The sequence below is a fragment of the Varroa jacobsoni genome, unplaced genomic scaffold (genome assembly GCF_002532875.2).
Source record: "Varroa jacobsoni isolate VJ856 unplaced genomic scaffold, vjacob_1.0 scaffold_539, whole genome shotgun sequence".
Lineage (NCBI taxonomy): Eukaryota > Metazoa > Arthropoda > Arachnida > Mesostigmata > Varroidae > Varroa > Varroa jacobsoni.
Window position 1 is genome coordinate 12969 of NW_019213441.1, and position 17812 is coordinate 30780.

Here is a 17812-nt window from a genome sequence, read left to right on the forward strand (position 1 = left end):
TTTTCTCTCCGCTGAAGAGTCTTCAAACTGGTAGTCCCTCGCATTGTGCATTTTATGCAGCGTTATGTATTAACTAAAGTAGATAGTAGAAAATCGTATCTTAGATGACATCGTAGTTTATCTACTTTAAAGATAGATTATTAGCTATAACTATTTAAAGTAGCAACCATTATCGAGGCCGTTTCGCTACCATGTGGCGTTGTCAATATCAATTGAAGGAATAGGAATTCTTTTGTTATATAGAATGTGCTAATGTCAATTATCAGAAAGTTGCTAGGATTGTACAACAATCTTACGACAATAAAAGCTCAGGCCACCATTACCTCGAAAACTCATTGTGGCAAATAATCGAATCAGTAAACTGTAATAAGGTTATGCACAGGTACAGCCTCGGGCACGCACACAAACATAGCTACCCACACCCAACGTTTAATCCAGTAACCCCACAACCCATATACCCCAAGGGTTCAACCCCATTCTCCCGTTTTCCTATGTCTCTGTGTCTACTGCAGGAAGTCACATGGTTTGTACTTTCTCCACACAGTACCATTGTTTGAATCAGATGTGTGGTTTCGATGTGTGTCAAGTTCCCGGTCTATATATATACCTTACTCTATCTACTTCAGTGGGGATACCAACAAAGTATATAAAGGACTGGTCATTGTTTGGTGTGATAGTGCCAGTCGTTGTTGTGGCCGTACAAGTGTGTACTTCGGTCCACCGTTGACTCTCCTGGGGGGATACCACCAAGAGCGGCCGCTGAAGGAACCTTAAAAGGAGGTTTACCACGCAATTTGTGCCTACAGAGCTACGATAGGGCTGCTGGATAACGTGATAGTTGTAATAGGTCGTTAAGGTGGGTAGCATCGAAGACTCAAAGAAAACTAACGGCAGCAGCCGAACTGGGGGGTTACAATTGGCCTCCGCGTCGTCACTAACTCTGCTGTTCCAGTGCTGCTGCTGTTGCACCATTTGGTTGTGGCTGCCACCCAACCTAGTAAGAACACGGGGTTACTTCGCCACTGGTCGGGCCAGTTGCAAACGAAGGCATTGTGACGAATCATTAGAGGGACAGTGTTGCTCAGTTCTCCTGAAGTTGTTGATACTACTCTTGTTGTGTCTGCTGTTGCCCCCTCCCCCCTCCTTCTTCCGCTGGAAACATCCAGTGCCCGACATAAACCGATGCTGTGCCCAGCTACAAGCACTTCAGGGCGGCATCAAAGTATTAGTTCCTCCTTTTTCCTCGACCGAGTCGAGTAACAACAGAGGAATGAGTCATGAAAAGCGGCCTTTTAAGCTAAGCTCCTGCTTTGGGCTCATGGGTCACAGACCGGCCTCTGGCGTCCCACTAAAATCACCCGATAACGTGCATCTCCAAGAGGAAAAGGAAGAACGTATGTCTAACTCGATGTAGCGTAGCGTCGAAACTGTCGCTTGGTAACAAAGTAGCAAGTCTTTCGAACCTCTCTTTCTTGCTCGTTCCTAAAACACGAGAGAATTTGAGAGCACATCTATCGGCTGACGGTATTGACGCAAGACCTAGCAGAAGACGTGGGTTACAATTCTAACAACATCCACGACAAGCGACATAGTGTACCCAGCACATGCTGGTGCCTGGCTGGAAGCGTGGCCTGGCGTTCGGTGACGCCGATGAAAGGCTATTGAAACAAGGTCGACAACAGCGGCGACAACGGCGGCGGCCACCGCACTCGAACGCCTCAATGTTAGCTGACATTCGGCTGCTGTCAAAGAAGAAAGACAAGGAACAAACATAAAGCGAAGACGAACGGCAATAGGACAGCCGGCCTAAATATACCGAGACACGATAACGCAAACCAGTGGGGTACGAAGGATAGGCTCAGGCGTCGTGGTCGGATAATTTCAGATTGTCGGCAGCTACGAATGCTATTTCGGGTGACGTTGCTAGGGCTGCTCGTTCGGACGAGAGCGAATAAAACGGCCTACGGAACGGCGTCAGCTGGTTAAACGGTCTTTACAACTAAGTTGTACAACTCGAGGATGGACGAGATTTACGGATAGAAATAACAGATGGGGGAGAAGCGGGGCATGTGGGAGGATGGGTCATGCGGGGCTGAAAAGAAGGCAAGTTCTCTGCTCAGAGGTTATATATCGTAACAACAACAGTGGTAGCGATTCTAGCTGTTCAGCCTTGGCCATGTGATCTGAATCCGAAAAATTGATACCTCAGAACCCGTCTTATAATGCCTTTTTTCGGTAATAAACCTACTTTCCTTAAACTCTAAAACTACCTCTGTAGTAACAGACTCCATTCACCTTCGCTGATTCTAACGGACCGAAAAAAATTATCGATTTCTAATTTGCCCATGTCATCAGTAAAATGACTTCAAGCATTTTTCATGCATTGGAACGTAGGACTTATATAATAATATATAGAAATTAAAACTGCTTGCAGGATCATTTCAGAGTTACGGGAAGTAGTAGGAGTTTCTTCGACTCAACATCTGAAATATTTGTTGTTTTTATCGAGTCGTTCGTTGAACATGTGGCAACAAAAGCGGAATTTATTCTGAACTATACTAATTACATTGAAATGAAGTTCTTGTAGGTATCACCCATTCAACAATGTCTTGATTTAATGAGCTTATGTTTAATAGGTAGATCCTTTGCAGAGCAGGTATTGACACTATGAATAACTTCCTGCGATGTTATTTATAGATGCATGGAGGATTTCAGGAATTAATGTGTTACCCATTTGTATAAAACGAAGTGGAGTACTGAAACTTACGCCGGTTAGTAGTTGAAGTCAACAGTCAATTGTCTCTATTTATGCTGCAGTTATAATGAACAAATCACTCGGAACATTATTCCATTCAGGAGTAGCATTTGGGCAAAGTTTGTCATCTACATTTATCTAAAACGCACCTAAAAGCTAAATCGTATTGAAAAAAAGCTTAGCAATTAGTACACTTTGAGCTATTAAATTTCTAAAAATTATATACAGTTCTATTAAAAAAAAAAAGACAATTTATGTACTTCTGCTAATGTTAGTTTGACGGACTGTAGGCCGCTAGCATACTATTATTTACCTTTTCGACGACACAGGTTGTCAATATGAAAACTGACGGTCTTTTATTGTCTATAGCTCGTCAACCTGGCTAGCTTTTAGGTATTACAATTACGGGAATCGTCTTTTCGTCGTCGCAGTTTGACGTAAGGCAATACTCAAGCTTTTTGCGATGGCGTGTTTTCGCCTATTGAGTTATCCTACAAAAACTGTAGCTGGCGCTATTTGAGTACTTCGTAGAATAAGTAGATACTGATATGGAAATAAGAGTGTGGACCGATCTGAATCAACGAACAATAAACGCGTACGCTTCGTCCGAGATAAATACTATTGACTAAAACACAGATGGCCGATTTCCACTGGGCGGCAGGTCTGCATAATTACCGGTAACATCTCAGATTCTAAGCCAGAAGCGTGAATGATAAAAAAACAAGATCATCAAACATTTACACAAGTGCATTGCATCTGACTATGTGGCCAAGTGGAAATGACTGGAATCGATCGGCTATTTGCAGTCCATTTTACCTGCTACTTATGGGCAGTCGTTTCTTGGATGTCAAGAAAGCAAAAGAACAGGTAATTTTGCTGAGGAGATTATTGATTTTTTTTTAACTGACAAATATAATACATTGACGCACCCAATGCACTCTTTCTTAAGCTTCGTTCTCTGTCAGCTTGGCTCTCTTTTGTACAGCACGACAGATCCGTTGGCCGAGTTCTCTACCACACCAGATACACAGGTCCCAATACCCGTGAATCCGGAAGTGTTGCAGCGATATCTGCTTCATTCGCAGTCTCGAGTACTAATCTCGTTCATCGAAGGCGTTCCTTTTCTTTCAGAATTTCTTTTGCTGTGCTTGCTCCTGACTCCCATACTCCAATAAAGGCACTTAGTAACTCAACAAATTCCGCTAACCCTGCTCTTGGGACCCGTAGCGAGGATCTATCTCGGTAAGTGCCGTTTCCGTACCACCTGTTTACAGCCATCTGCCTTTCTCTCTTCCTAGCATCTTCTATCGCAGGATATATCAGTAACGTGTGAGTGGAGTCATCCTCCGTTTCTAAATCGTAGTGCTGTCGATGGATCCGCTCCAATTTTATGTAGGTAGAATCGTAAGTCCCCATAATTTATTATCATTTGCAGTGAAAGTAATTGGTTTTACCGGTTTGTTTCCTATAAGCAGAATATCCTTACCTTTCTTTGGGTCGAGCTCAAGCCCTTTTCCGCCATCCGTTCAGAGATCGCACTAAACGTCTTAGCGTGAAGCTCCAGTCCTACCGTGTTTGTCTGGACTGTCATAGTCAAGTCGTTTGCTAGACAGATAAATAACTCATCCGCCCATGGAAGGTCCTGCAAACGCAGCGCGTTCTCGTTCGTTATGTTTTACAAGATTGGGCCCAGCATCGGACCCTAGGAAATGCCCTCGCCGTCGTAAGCGCAGAATCCCTACTCGTTATTTTTCGGTTCTGCAGATAATTAGGTATGATACCCACCGAGTACGTAGCCATCATTTTCCTTTTTATTGTTTCTAGTATCACTTTCCACGGTAGACCATTGAAACAGTTTTTTACATCAAAGGGAACAGATATGAACAGCTCGCGGACCTTGAGGGTTGACCTGGGAACAAATTCCGTTTTAGTCATCACCTTGTGTATTGCCTAAAAGACAATAAGCTGTGGTTTTCGGCAAAAGTTCACAGCCTGTCTCTCATAATTAGCTAAAAGCCTTTGGCCAGTACGCTTGACAAACAAATCAGCCTGTAGCTCCCTTTACCTTTCGGTGACAGTATTCCTTCCACCTTTTTCGATGCAGCCAAGAATTTCGCCTCCTCGAGAATTCTAGTGGCTACCGCTACTACCCCTTCTATAAACTTTTTAAAAAGAGTCTTTGCTATAAGTGAAAGTGTTCCGTCCGCAAACTTTCTCGTGCTTGATCCGGTCAGCAGTGCCAAGGATCGCAGCTGCTGGTGTCACGTATTCCTGGTTTTCTGCCTTAGGTTCCATCCCATAAGATGTCCTAAAAAAATCGTCGTGTTGTGGGAAAAGTATCTCCTTTTTTCATTCTTTGTGTCTTAGACAGGTTGTTTTTTGCTGTAATTTGTAGGCCATTTGAGCTCAACCTTTTTCTGTGCGAGCAGAGTAGATGCTTGTCGCTGCCCCACTAGCTTTCTTCAGCGTTTTTTCGGCCTACGAGCAGCACGTGTGAGGTTCGGCGATTTCAGAGTTCCACTAGTATTTAGGCTGCACCGATTCTGCTTTCTGAGGTCGATTGTAGGAACATTCGCCAACTTGCAAAAAGAAAAAGCTGTAATATTGATCCATTAGACGCCTGGGGTTATTATCTGTTGCCTTCACCGTGTCTCGTTATTCTCCTGATAGAGTAATTCATACTGTATGCCAAGATAATCTGGTTCTCTCATGATTAACCTGGGAGAAGCTTTCAATCTTTCTTCTATAGTTCCTCTATTGCAACTCTGAAGGACCATCTCGTTTTTCAGTCATCCATTGAGAGTCACCGTGCTTTAACTTCCAGTCTTCCAATAACAGCCATTATTGAATTCTGCGTATTTCTATGTCGCTCACGTAGATCCTTAAGGAAGTTGACTGTGTCGCTTAATTTCTGTGAAAGCGTCACCAGAGTTCCTCGATGGATCAGTTGCCACCACTTTGAAGGATTTTCTCCAGCTTTTTTATAGCCCTTTTTTTAGCATCTGCAGCAACTCAGGAGGCATTCTCAACGTTTTCGGAGAGCCCGAAGCTGCTCTCTCCCTTGGTGGCTTCTACCTTTCTCGTGCATAACCGTGCTTGTCTCTCCTTTTTTACGCAAAATTAGGCTCGCAATTCAAATACATTACGATGATGTTCTCCGCACTGTCTTCCGTAGCCTTCCAGGAAGCGCAAGCAGTCTGTCAAGATAGAACGTAAATTTCTGCTCTTCTTACCTTTCGGGGGCTGTTTTTGGCACATGCGACGAGCGCCGTGCACCGAAGATTTATCCACTAATCCCCTCTTGTTAAGGAGACCCATCCTGCAGTATTACATTCGTGACTTTTGTCCTTTTACTAAGGGTTTAAGCGATCCAGCTTAGGAACTACCTGGAATGCCCGTATGTGTATTTTAGTCATTCTTAGGCGGTTTTTTGGTTTCCATCTACGAAAAGCGTATAACTTTTCTTTCTTCTGGTACCATTTAGCAGGCTTGTTTGCTAAAGACCAAGTGTCTCAAGTAGCTTTGCTTTCCAATAAACGTACTTTTGCCCATTTGGCTAAAATTACCACTGCATCGATCCCGACTGGGCATGAACCCAACCCGCGGCCTGTTCACACACACAGATCTTATACATCGGCAGTGTTGCTTCTTAGTCGTGCCCTCTCGCTTAAATAGAGTCAGCAACTGCTGGCCCAGTAGGCCAAGAACTTCAGAGTCGTTTGAATTTATGCAGACGATAATGAGTGCAGTCTGGACGTCGTCGTTTCGTTTTGTACATGTTAGTACGCCTGCCGTCTTCCGCATCGTTCGTTTTGTTTTGTAGTCTCTTTCCGTTCGCGTATTCCATTCTATCCAACCAACTTAACTGAATGGGCTAAACGTCTACTAAATTGTATGAAATTTTCGGGAGAACACGCGAGAAAGGGCGCGCACTCTACAGACAGGAAACCAGTTGGGAAGTAGTTTAGAGTCTTAGTACATTGCTTAACAAGAGCAACCGTTTCCTTAAACGCTTACGCGACATTATATTTGTATATGTGATACAAGTTGTTCGGTAAAAGCTTTGCGCAATCGGAAGATTTCTAAAGTGAAGGTTTTTCGGTAGTTAAACTCGAAACTTATCTCCTTCTACATGCATAAAAAAATCAGTTTATTCAACCACGATCGACGAGTTTACGATTACGTGAGAATTTAAATTTTAACAGTGCCTTTTATTTGTAAAAGTTTTGTAAAAATTTGCAGTTAGGGCAATGACCCCGCTTATAGTGCACTTATATTTTGGTCTTTTCTCAGACCGTTTGTTATTATACTATACGTTGGGTTCACGCTTTTTCTGCAGAACAGCTGTTCGTTCGAGAGGATCTTTGAATTAATCTAAATGGCGGGTAAATTCAAAGATCTTTTAAAGGACTTTTATGTTTCGAATTTTACGTACGGTATTGCCGTTAGGCATTCCATCAGAAGCTGACCCCGAACACGAAACGAAGTGTGTTACGTCCGAGTTCGAACCTAAATCACATGTCCCTAGGATCAGCATGCAAATGCGTTACCACTCAAGCTACCACGTGATCTAAACGTTCCCTCTTAGAGTAGCAGCACCATGTGATTTAGTGTCTGTAGTTTAGAAACTGTGGTTAAGGTTATAGCAGCCGCAGCAGCAGTAAGGATGCGAGAAGTTACTGAACGGGCAGTAAGAGTCAGCTTATTTCAGAGCCAGTAGCTAGCGGACGAGATTGCTTTATTTTGGACGGAGTCACGTAACGTAAGTCTCCGCTTGCCCAGTTCCTTGAAAACGCTTCTCAATTTATAGAAAAATTTGATAGTAGTCACAAAAGTTTCGAGAGTAAGGAAAAAAGAAAATGTTTCAAAAAGTTCCTCGGAGATTCAGAGGCAGCAAAACGAAGATCTCCGATGATGTTGCGGTTGCGCAATGCCACTTGGTAGTTGGCCATGTGTGCCAGTGTTATGTCGTCGCTTACCGGCAGTCGGTTCCTTATTGGGGGAGTGTTGCCCCTACGCGCACCAGCACCGTCAAGCGAAGCCTTTCTCATGAATTATTCAAACGCCAGCGAGCGTAGCGAACGGCAGATCGCCACAAACCAACACCCGATGGCCATTCGCTGGGCTACCCGGTACATATAGCGCATAGCCAACCTAGTGCATGATGTCTGACCCCACCAATCCCCAATTATCCCTAGCGTACCCCCTTTTGTAGATTCCAACTACGGCCGGTAGACTGTCGGCGCTTCAAGGGTCAGCAAACACATACGTTGCAGATGCGATGCGTTTTGCAAATAATGAACGAACTCTCTTGTATACGGACACAGGCATCGAAACATGCAGTAGTTCCTTGTGAAAGTAGAATGGAAGTTCTCTTTATTCACGCAGATTGTGTAATACATGCTTTTGGCAGGACTTGAAGCAGTCATCCCTGGTCTCTTTCAACAAAAGACATCTGCCGTCTGAGGCGTTGCGTTGACGTCCAACGAAGTACAACACAGAAGAATCGACAATACAGCGTTTTTGTCGGATCAAATAAAGGGCCTTTAGAAAGACCTTCTTCTATATTTGTAAGTGATTCTCCCACAATTTTTGAACCCTAGATAATTGGATTTACTAAAATCATAGAAGATAGGCTAATGAGGCAGAAGATGCACACGTGTCCACAGTGTGACTTAATGCAAGCGAAAAACGTCTCTATGTAAATATACGCTTTTTTTCTCCATGTAAATCAGTATTAGAAATATGCTAAGCCTAACTTCGTGACCGTTGTAACCCGCAGATATTTAGCGAGTACCTTGGTCTTTCTAAATGAGCGCAAAAGCAAAAAACGGAATCGGGTTTGAGTTTAGCAACATTATCTGTCCCATTGCTGCTATGTTACGCGCCTGTTATAGAATGAAAGTATACCAAACCAGTGTTTCCGCTCGTTCTGCGGGTAACCAACAAGCTTTCCAGAATATCTAGTTACACTGAACACTGTATAATAGCACAGCGTATCTAAGATAAATATGCCGGTACTCGCATGCGTACAGGCATCCCTTATCGGCACACCGTTGGTCCCCAACGAGTTGTAGGTATTATTTGAATAGAATCGTTTCCCTAACATTTTTCACTGATGATATTCACTCTAGTCCTCGAAAGGTACAACAGAATGATACCACAGCAGAAGCAGAAGCAGCAGCAGTAACATGAAGCGATAGAACTGTTAGTATCGACAAAACGCTAGCGGCTTTCAGAGCAGGCATGCTTTGTTCGTATGCCATGAAAATTGTTTTGTACGCACAAAGGAAAGAAGACGGGGCATGTCGTAACGCGTCTCTGAGCCGCTCTAGTGAGTACGTCTTTGGCGAGTTTAGTTTCTTCGAGTTTCGATGCCTTTGAGGGGGTTGCATCAGGAAGGAGAGGCAGTATTCCCATGTCTTGGAACAGCTGCCTTAGGATTATAGTTTAAATCGGGTCTGGCTTTGTCGCTGAGCCACTGTTGCAAACTTGTACGACGATCAAGGTGATGGCGCCTTACTCCGTCGCGTCCCCCTTAAAGCATAATTTATGGTAAAACTGAGTGACTACTCACACGGTTTTTTTCTCTTTCCTGGAGACATTCAGCTATCACGAACATAGACATCGATAAACTGCCAATTCAGTCTGAAGAGAAACGCGACTTTTCTTTTTAGCGAAAGGAAAGGAAGGATTTGAGCCTGTAACACTGGGTGGCCGAACGTTTTTAATTGATTTGTTAGAACGGTATTAGACATGTACTCAATGTGGGCTCACGCATCAGCTCGGGGAAAAAGCTAATGTATTGTATGGAAATATATAGAGGTCGCTAGAGATAGACAAAGCGCTGACCATATTTATAGTGGCGGTGATGGCCGTTTATGAAGTTGTTAATCTTGCCGACCATATGACGAGGTTAGCAATTATCAAAAAACACCTTGCGTACAGACTGTACCAATGAATTGTGGAATAGCTTTAATAGAAATTTCAGCCATATACCACTGCATTCGGCCCGCAAGGGACAAATACCTTGAAAGCGATCGATAGAGTAGCCATTTAGGTCGCGTACTGAGTATTATAGCCTTAATACTAATAATATCAGAAGTGGCCCCACCGAAAGCATCGTTACAGAAGATAAACTTTCCCGATCATTTGAACCAGACAGTCTAAGAAAAATCTAAGGTCGTCGCTATCACTGCTTCCGACCAACCTGAAGAAGCCGAATTTATTGAATACTGTGATTTAATAGAAATCGCTTATATCAAAATAAAAATTATATATATTTTTGATAAAACCCAATTCTGTTTACATTGGATGTTACGTTTCTCGGATATTATAGGTAAGCCCTATCTGGTACCACTAAACTATATCATAATTGTGCCCGTGTCTCATATAAATTTCATTAAACAATTCATAACTAGAACCTGCCTAAACATCGATACGAATTACGCGTCTTCGTAAACGTGCGTCCATAAAAATGCTCGATATTTTTTTTTTTATTCATTTTTACGTTTGTCGTACTCCAGAGACGCCAATTGATGTCAAGTTATATCGATGAGTAATAGTATTCCGTAATTTTGAGTATATACAGATGAAAATAGATAACGGATCAAATCAAAGTTCGGCGAAGGTCCAAGGGGAGATCAAGTAGTCGTCATCTATAACTTGAGCATTCTTTAGTCTAATAAAGTACACCTACGAAATTCATTATAGACAGCTGATCACAGGCGGTATATTGTTCAGCACTAGTAAGCAGCATAATACCACGCATTCACCGACCTCAGATCTGATAGCTTTCAGCTCCCGAAGGACACGTCGAGGTCAGACGTCAGCCACAACGACTGCCCGAAGCAACACAATAACACTAAGAAGCAGGACAAAACAACTCGAATTCCTCCTTGCTTCAAATGATATGGGATAACAAAGAATTTAACTGGCTCGTATGCTCATAGTACTCTGCCTATAAAGGAAGAGCCCAATAATACTGGCCTGCCTTTGCAGTCCAGACACCCACGGCAAATATTAGAGCCAATTTTTGGCCCAAAACGGAGGTGAATACCAATATAGTCCAACTGTCTCAGTTAAGAAATAATAATAATAATAATAGTACAACTAGAGCAATGTAATTCATATGGTCGAGTAATATATTTGCTAGAAATCTGCACGAAGCAAGCTAAAAAATAAACGTATCGTCGATTATACCGTTAAATCAATCGGGTACATATTACCCTTTACTTCGTTGTTGTTGCTTAGTCCAATTTGTGACTAACGCACAACATCGTAATTCGAATGTATGACTAAGGGCTACTTGTTTCGTTTTTTTTTTTTTTTTTTTTATCAATCACTTACTATTGGGTTGTTGGGCGCTTTAGCAAAGGATTCTAAATAAAAACAAAGATGCGATTTTCCTGGATAGTCTCCTGCCAGTGACAGATGATAGTCTGACGGCGCAAGAACTAAATTATGTAGCGGATACATCAAAATTTTTATTTCAGTTTTCTCAATTTTTGCCTGATAGCTGAAAATGAATTTATATGGTCTAGCATTATCATAGTAGAAGACGACGCCTTTTCTGTTCGCTAGTTTTGACCGAGTTTTTTTGAAATGGCTTGTCGAAATCTTGCTAGTTGCTGAGAACGGATATCCGAATCAATCGTTATGCGAAACGGTAACTCATAATGCACGACTCGTTTCCAGTATCATCGAAAACACTCGATCTCAATCTAGACTTTGTCACACATTATGGAGCACGTTCTTGTGCTTATTTTTTTATTTGCACGTTATTATTGTACCTGATATGTTCTATCATGCACGATCAAGCGCCTTGAAAACGGCTCGATTTCGTCATATTTCTGTGGTGTTTCCCACGTACCGGTCGACTATGGTTTTTGCGTCGATTCGTGTGCCAGCCAAACATCGAGCTACTTACTGTAGTCAACTTAAAGTCGTTTAAGATTGTTTGATACTCGATGCTTAGCTTTTTGTCGATGTGATACCTATTTACATTTCGTGTTTTTGCTTAACTTTCGCGATAACTTGATTACGAAAAGCGGATCCCTCATCGAATTCTACAGAATGAAAAAAAACGGCAAATCGTCTCTTCCAGTGAACACTTCGGGCATAGCCAGAGTATTTTTTATGTACCTGGGCAACATTTGGGTTTATGACGGAACAAAATTATAGCAAACAATGTAAAATTTCAATCTTTTTCAAGGCGCTTTATCTTAAGTACAAATGAAAGCATTTAATACTTTTTTGAGCACCCAATATTGTACAATATATATATATATATATCAAGGTGGAAAGAAAGCCAATATTCGGAAGAAAGTCTCTTGTACACATGGGCAACGAAAGCTTCTAGCCCGTAGAATATTCAAGCGTCAATGAAACACCAGATTAATCAAAAATGTAGGCAGACCTTTTTGGCATACCCTGTATTAGCTATGCTTTACATTAGATATGCCACGTTTCTTAACATCTTCAAACCACTATACCTGGTGAAAATTGCAGTTAGTCACCGCAATAGATACTGGACAAGCATATTTGCCACTTACTCTGAAACTTTATCTACGATGATAATTAGTATACCTGCAAAAACCCTTTGGACTTTTCCCTACAAGATATATAGGTTTAGAAATTATAATTATCCTATTATTAGGTGATAGAAGACAGGCGTCTTACGATTTGCTCGTCAAGAGTTTTGATATGTCGATCAAGCATAAGAGGTTTTATGGTTAATTGTCTACTAACGACAGAGCTACATTATGGCAGCGCTTGCCAACAAAGACTGAGTCCTTGTTCCATATATGACGCTTAAATAAACTCATTTCTAATATATGTCTGTGATAATATTATATGTTTCACTTGAAATAATTAGCCAATTAGACATTCATAGACGCATTCACCGACCATATGCAGAAATTCTGAACCGGATCAGCCAGAATGTTCGCTGAAAATTCCTTAAGTTCTGTAAACTATGTCTAGGTCGATAATGAAAATATGGCAGGCTTACAATTGTCCAATTGAGCAGGTTTACAATTGGAACAGAGATAATATCGAGAACAAAAATCAACTATTTTTAATGAACAACAACAATGAAGCGAAATCAACAGCTCGCTTGGTACAGATTCAAGCGTTACCCTGTGTCGTTTGAAAGTAACTGCATTCTATTTATCTGTCACCAAAGGATCCAAATTGGCCCCTGCCCAATTCAGAATCGCCAACTGAATATCACAGAGTATATCAACCTTGGAGCTAAATTTCCCCATAACATCAACAGAAATGCACGTTTGTTCTTAGATATTTCCATTATTTTATGCTTCCGACTACGTTCGCGTTTCTCCCTATTGCTTCAGGTCCGCTGTTTTCCTTCTCTGTTCGCAAAAGAAGCTTTAGCTAACGGTGGCTACAACAGCGACTGCTACAAGCAGACGTTCCGGCTCGCTCGATCGGGAAAAAGAGCAAGCTGGAGAATTGCGTACTACAGCGCATCACGGTATACAGTGCCGTTTTACTGTATAAGTGGGTCAATAGACTGACCGTTGTTAATCAGTCACACAAAACGTGCCTGAATATGGCGCTGTTCATAACACTGACTGAACGGTTAAGGCATGCATATGGGTCCGGTTGACATCCCATCACATACCAACTAGGATAGGCCTTGCTGCATCAAAAAACTGACTCTTGCGGCGCCCGTTTTTCGACACGGCGATTCACTACTTGTTTATACTATACCGGAATAACAAATCCACGATCTGACACATTCATGTAGCCGGAAATGGTTACCATTTACATGCCCGGCCCCTGTTATGATCTCATTCATTGCTTGTATGATTTCCATACACTTTGATAAGAGACCGAGTAGAAAAGCATGGATTCGGGGCTGTCTGTCAAGCACTTTATATAGATGTAGGTTACAGACATTGATCTGGCTCAGTCCATTTCCTATTCAAATATGTGTGTATTAATCGTATTAACGAAAATACAAGAAAATAACTGTAGAAAAAAGGACACAAAATAATGTCGGTACATCACAGTCTGATCATAAATGTACCTCAACCTAGGTGAAAATGACAAAAAATAAATCTGATTTTAGATCGGATATTCGACGGAAGATGTGAAATTCATACTGTTATCAAGTATTTTTTCCTTTTCTTGCGACTATTTGTATTACTGGTTCATTGAAAGGTATTTTTTGATTTTCTATAGTTCTTTAATGTTGCTGGCTGTTAAGCTTGAAAGTTGTTTTTAAAAAACTATAGTTATTTCAAGGACCACTTATTCAGGTTTGCAGAACTCTGATCTGAAGGAAAAGTGACGAAAACAGCAATTTTGTCTAACCGTCTGTGGTTCGTATCGTCTCAAAAATACAGAGGAATGGCAATAGCATATTACTGATACAGGCATCCTGTACCAGGAATAGCTTATTAAGTCGAGGCGTTGGCCTGGCTAAACAGTAACGTATATCATCTATATGCGCATCTCGAGTTTATTTTATGGATCTGCTGAGTATCACTTTTTTTGTTTTACGCAGAATCGTCCAGTCTAAGCTACTCGAGTTGCTTTCTTTTGGCTAAAGTCAATCTTTTAAGCCTACAACTTGGCCTGCGTCAATATTGGTCGAAGTCCCTTAAGTCGTTCCGTATCACAGTGTTGCCTGTGTGTTCTTCGAATCGACTCTGTGTTAAGCTAATATTCTTTCGGTTATGCAAATTAAACAGGTTCAAATAAGTTGAATCCGTGATCAGTATACTAGCTTTTTTTTCCCATATGAAGCGTTGGCAAGACGTACTCAGACGGCAAATAATTGCCAAGTTCGTTTCAGTTTTTTTTTTCTTTTTTAAGTTTCGATTGGTATATACTTAGACGCATCTGACGATTCGTACGTGTGCTGTACATATCTCCAACTTGAACGAAATATGTAGGAATGGATTCTTTCTATAACCTTGCCAAGCTATAACCTTGGATGACCTTGACCTTTATCGATTCTGATATAAATGGTAATAAATCGGTTAATCACGATCGGAAACTCTTAATTTAATGATTTTATAAGCCCTGGTCTTTAGAATCCTTATCCAGATCATGCATATGCTATAGAGATATAGGTAGAATCTTCAGACCTAATCAGGAATGTCGGCGTTCCGTGTTCCTCCGTCATTTACGATCTAAGCACTATCTAGATTCTTTGGAAATGCAAACACACAGCTTTTTCTCTGACTAACAATTTACCTGCTTACTGCAACCTTGTAGAAGGGTTCTTACTTCACAGCACTAAGATCAATGCCAGAATGAAGCTGCAAGCAGAACTAATGTGAGTGAAATTTTATCACTTGCAAAAAATTTAAATGCTAACGTGATGAGATTGAAAGCAAAAATGTGGAATATAAAACGAGGAATAATGAGGAGGAACTTTTTGCCAGGGAATATATACTGAAGTATATATTGAAATGGAGTCCCTATACTTAGAGAAGATTCCATTTGTCTTTTACCTCTACAACCTGTAGAGCTCTGCCGCAAAGAAGTGAAAATTCCCTTCTCTTCCTTATAATGCATACTTGGCCATTGATTGAAAATGAGCAATTTATTTGTCTTTTTTTTTTTATTTTTTCACTTTTTTCCGACCCAACAATTAAGATCTGCTCTATATAGTTTTCTGCAGATTCAGTGTGTTGGTGCATGAAAATATATTTCAAAGAGCATTAGCGTATTGAAAGGGACACAACAGTTACGTACACTGCAAAGGGCAATTTATCGTAGATGGTGCGTTACTATAGTTGAACGAGCGTCCCGTAAACACCCGGGTTCAACCGCGAACGAGAGCACCACACCAAAGACAACGATAGCCGGCTAAAATCAGCTGCCGTATATTAAGCCCCCTTTCCTTTTCACTGCGGTGGTCTGCAAACCTTTTTCTATGCTCTTAGCTTAGGGCATTCGCCAGCTAACAATATTACAGCAGGCCAACCAAGCAGCTATTGCGGTCGTCTGCGTGCTTTAGTTAATGGCAGCCAATTAGTATCTGTTTAAAGCGTTCGGCGCCGCTTCGCTCGCTGAGAGGGGGTGGAGTTCGGGAGTCTGAACGACTGGCCACCGGACAAAAAAGCAGCACACATCGATTGTCTAGTCCGCCAAATCTGCGGGGACATAAACGGATAGTAAATCATCCGATCTAGATTCTGGGAGTTGGAAAGCTGGAGACAACCCCAACAGACAATAAGGAAAAACTTACAAGGTGGTATAACACGTACAAGGTGGTATAACACGTAGCTTCCTCTTTCCCCGAAGGGAAACAGTGGCATAAGCATCGAAAATGTCCATTGTGCCAACTAGCGAATGGGTTTCTTTTTCGTACTACTGCAATATGCAGTGAAGCACTCTGTTGCACCATCTCGTTGATGTGGGGTAGGGGCCCAGGCTGTAGCTCTCATTGCGACACCCAAATCAGCGCAAAAACCATCGGTGTTATCGTGGACGGCGGACGGACAAGGAGATCTAAGCAAGCAAGCGCCAAAGTCCGAATAGTCTGCCACTGCCGACGCGTACGTAACTTATAGGAATGGCGATGGTGGAGCAAGCGCGATCATAATCCAGTTAGCATCTGCGTATTTAGAGTGGACGGTGGATCCTTTAAAAAACAACTGTATTATTGGGTAACTAATTATGCCTTAGTTGCTCAAGCGGTTATAGGCCAATTTGCTAAGCATATGGATTGGTCAATGTACGGTGCTGATGCCTTATTGGAGGATGTTCAAAGTAACCATCGTAGAAGAAAATATATTCGCGAAGAACGACTCTAATCCTATCTAGTTAAGGTAAACAAAAAAAAAAAAAACAATCTAAACACTAAAGCAACGGGTCTAGAAAAGCTCGTTTAAATGTGGCATAAGATTCATAATTACTATGGAAATCAGTAGTCAATCTTTTTTTGTGTCCAAGCATCCTTCGCTAGCTTCTACAGTCTCTATCCCTACTTGTCTATGGTGTTTGTTGGACCTATTTTGGGCGCCATTGGGATTAAATCGATTCATAATTTATACCTTGGTAAGTTTGAAAGTGAATCGTCATGCGACATACAATATATAGATACATACATTTGTAAAACACTCGTTGTATACAATTTTTGCATGTGTTTTCAGTATATATTCCACTACATTTATGCTTGCGACTGCTTTATAGGAACATTATAAGATGCCAATACTTCTGGTCCGAACGCTCGGTGTTCTCGAGTATTACACCACTCAACTGTATAAATACCTGACCAAGCTAAGAGTCCAGTAAAATGTTTGTACGTACCTTATCTTCACCATCTGTTTGTAAATACATCCAATCTTCACGTTTGGCTGTCATTGACGCTATGAAATATTAATAGCTTAATGAAACTTTTCCTTTATATATTTACCTACCTTATAAGAAGTAGGCTTTAACAAAACATAGTCCATCTCCTGTTCGTGTACGTGATAGCAGATATACAGAGTAAAAAAATAATTATCTGAATCAACTTTTTAGCTATGCTGCTTTAGTTATGATTGGAAAATAGTAAAGAAACAACCTTTGTTCCGCGAAATCATTTGAAGTGTGTATGATATTTCTACCGTTGAGTGTTCGAAGATTCCTTATTATTCTTTCAGGATATTAGTCTACTTCAGATATAGTTGATAATTTCTGTTCAGAGCTTCTATACGCACAACAATGATACTATTTCTAAGCGTATTACCTACAGCGGAAAAGTGGTTTCTGGTTTAGGTATCGAACAATAAACAACAAATTTAATAACAAGCCTTTTTTTTTTCATTTATTTAATTATAGTGTACACCTTTTGATAGTGCAATTTATAACCCTTTGTTTTCGTTTTTTTTTTTTAATTCAAGGCACATATATGTTAGATCGTTTTTTATTTGCCGAGTTTATTTTAGGTAATTAAATTAGCCCTAGTCTCTTTGAACGAGCTTGCAACTTAACAATCTCCCTAAGGGTTTTTGACGCCGGTCCGCCATCAAATGCTCTCAGAAGTCTTTTGAAGCGGGCAACAAAGAACCCACCTTCGAAGATTTTTCGCTT

At 41.2% G+C, this 17812-nt stretch overlaps 1 long non-coding RNA gene across 1 annotated transcript; it reads left to right on the plus strand.

Annotated features, from left to right (window-relative positions):
* The first annotated feature begins 3885 nt into the window (after positions 1-3885).
* On the plus strand, positions 3886-8320 carry LOC147753363 (uncharacterized). Its single transcript, XR_015311435.1, has 3 exons — positions 3886-3997; positions 4231-4527; positions 8169-8320. It is a non-coding gene; the product is annotated as an uncharacterized LOC147753363 (long non-coding RNA).
* The last annotated feature ends 9492 nt before the right edge of the window (positions 8321-17812 follow it).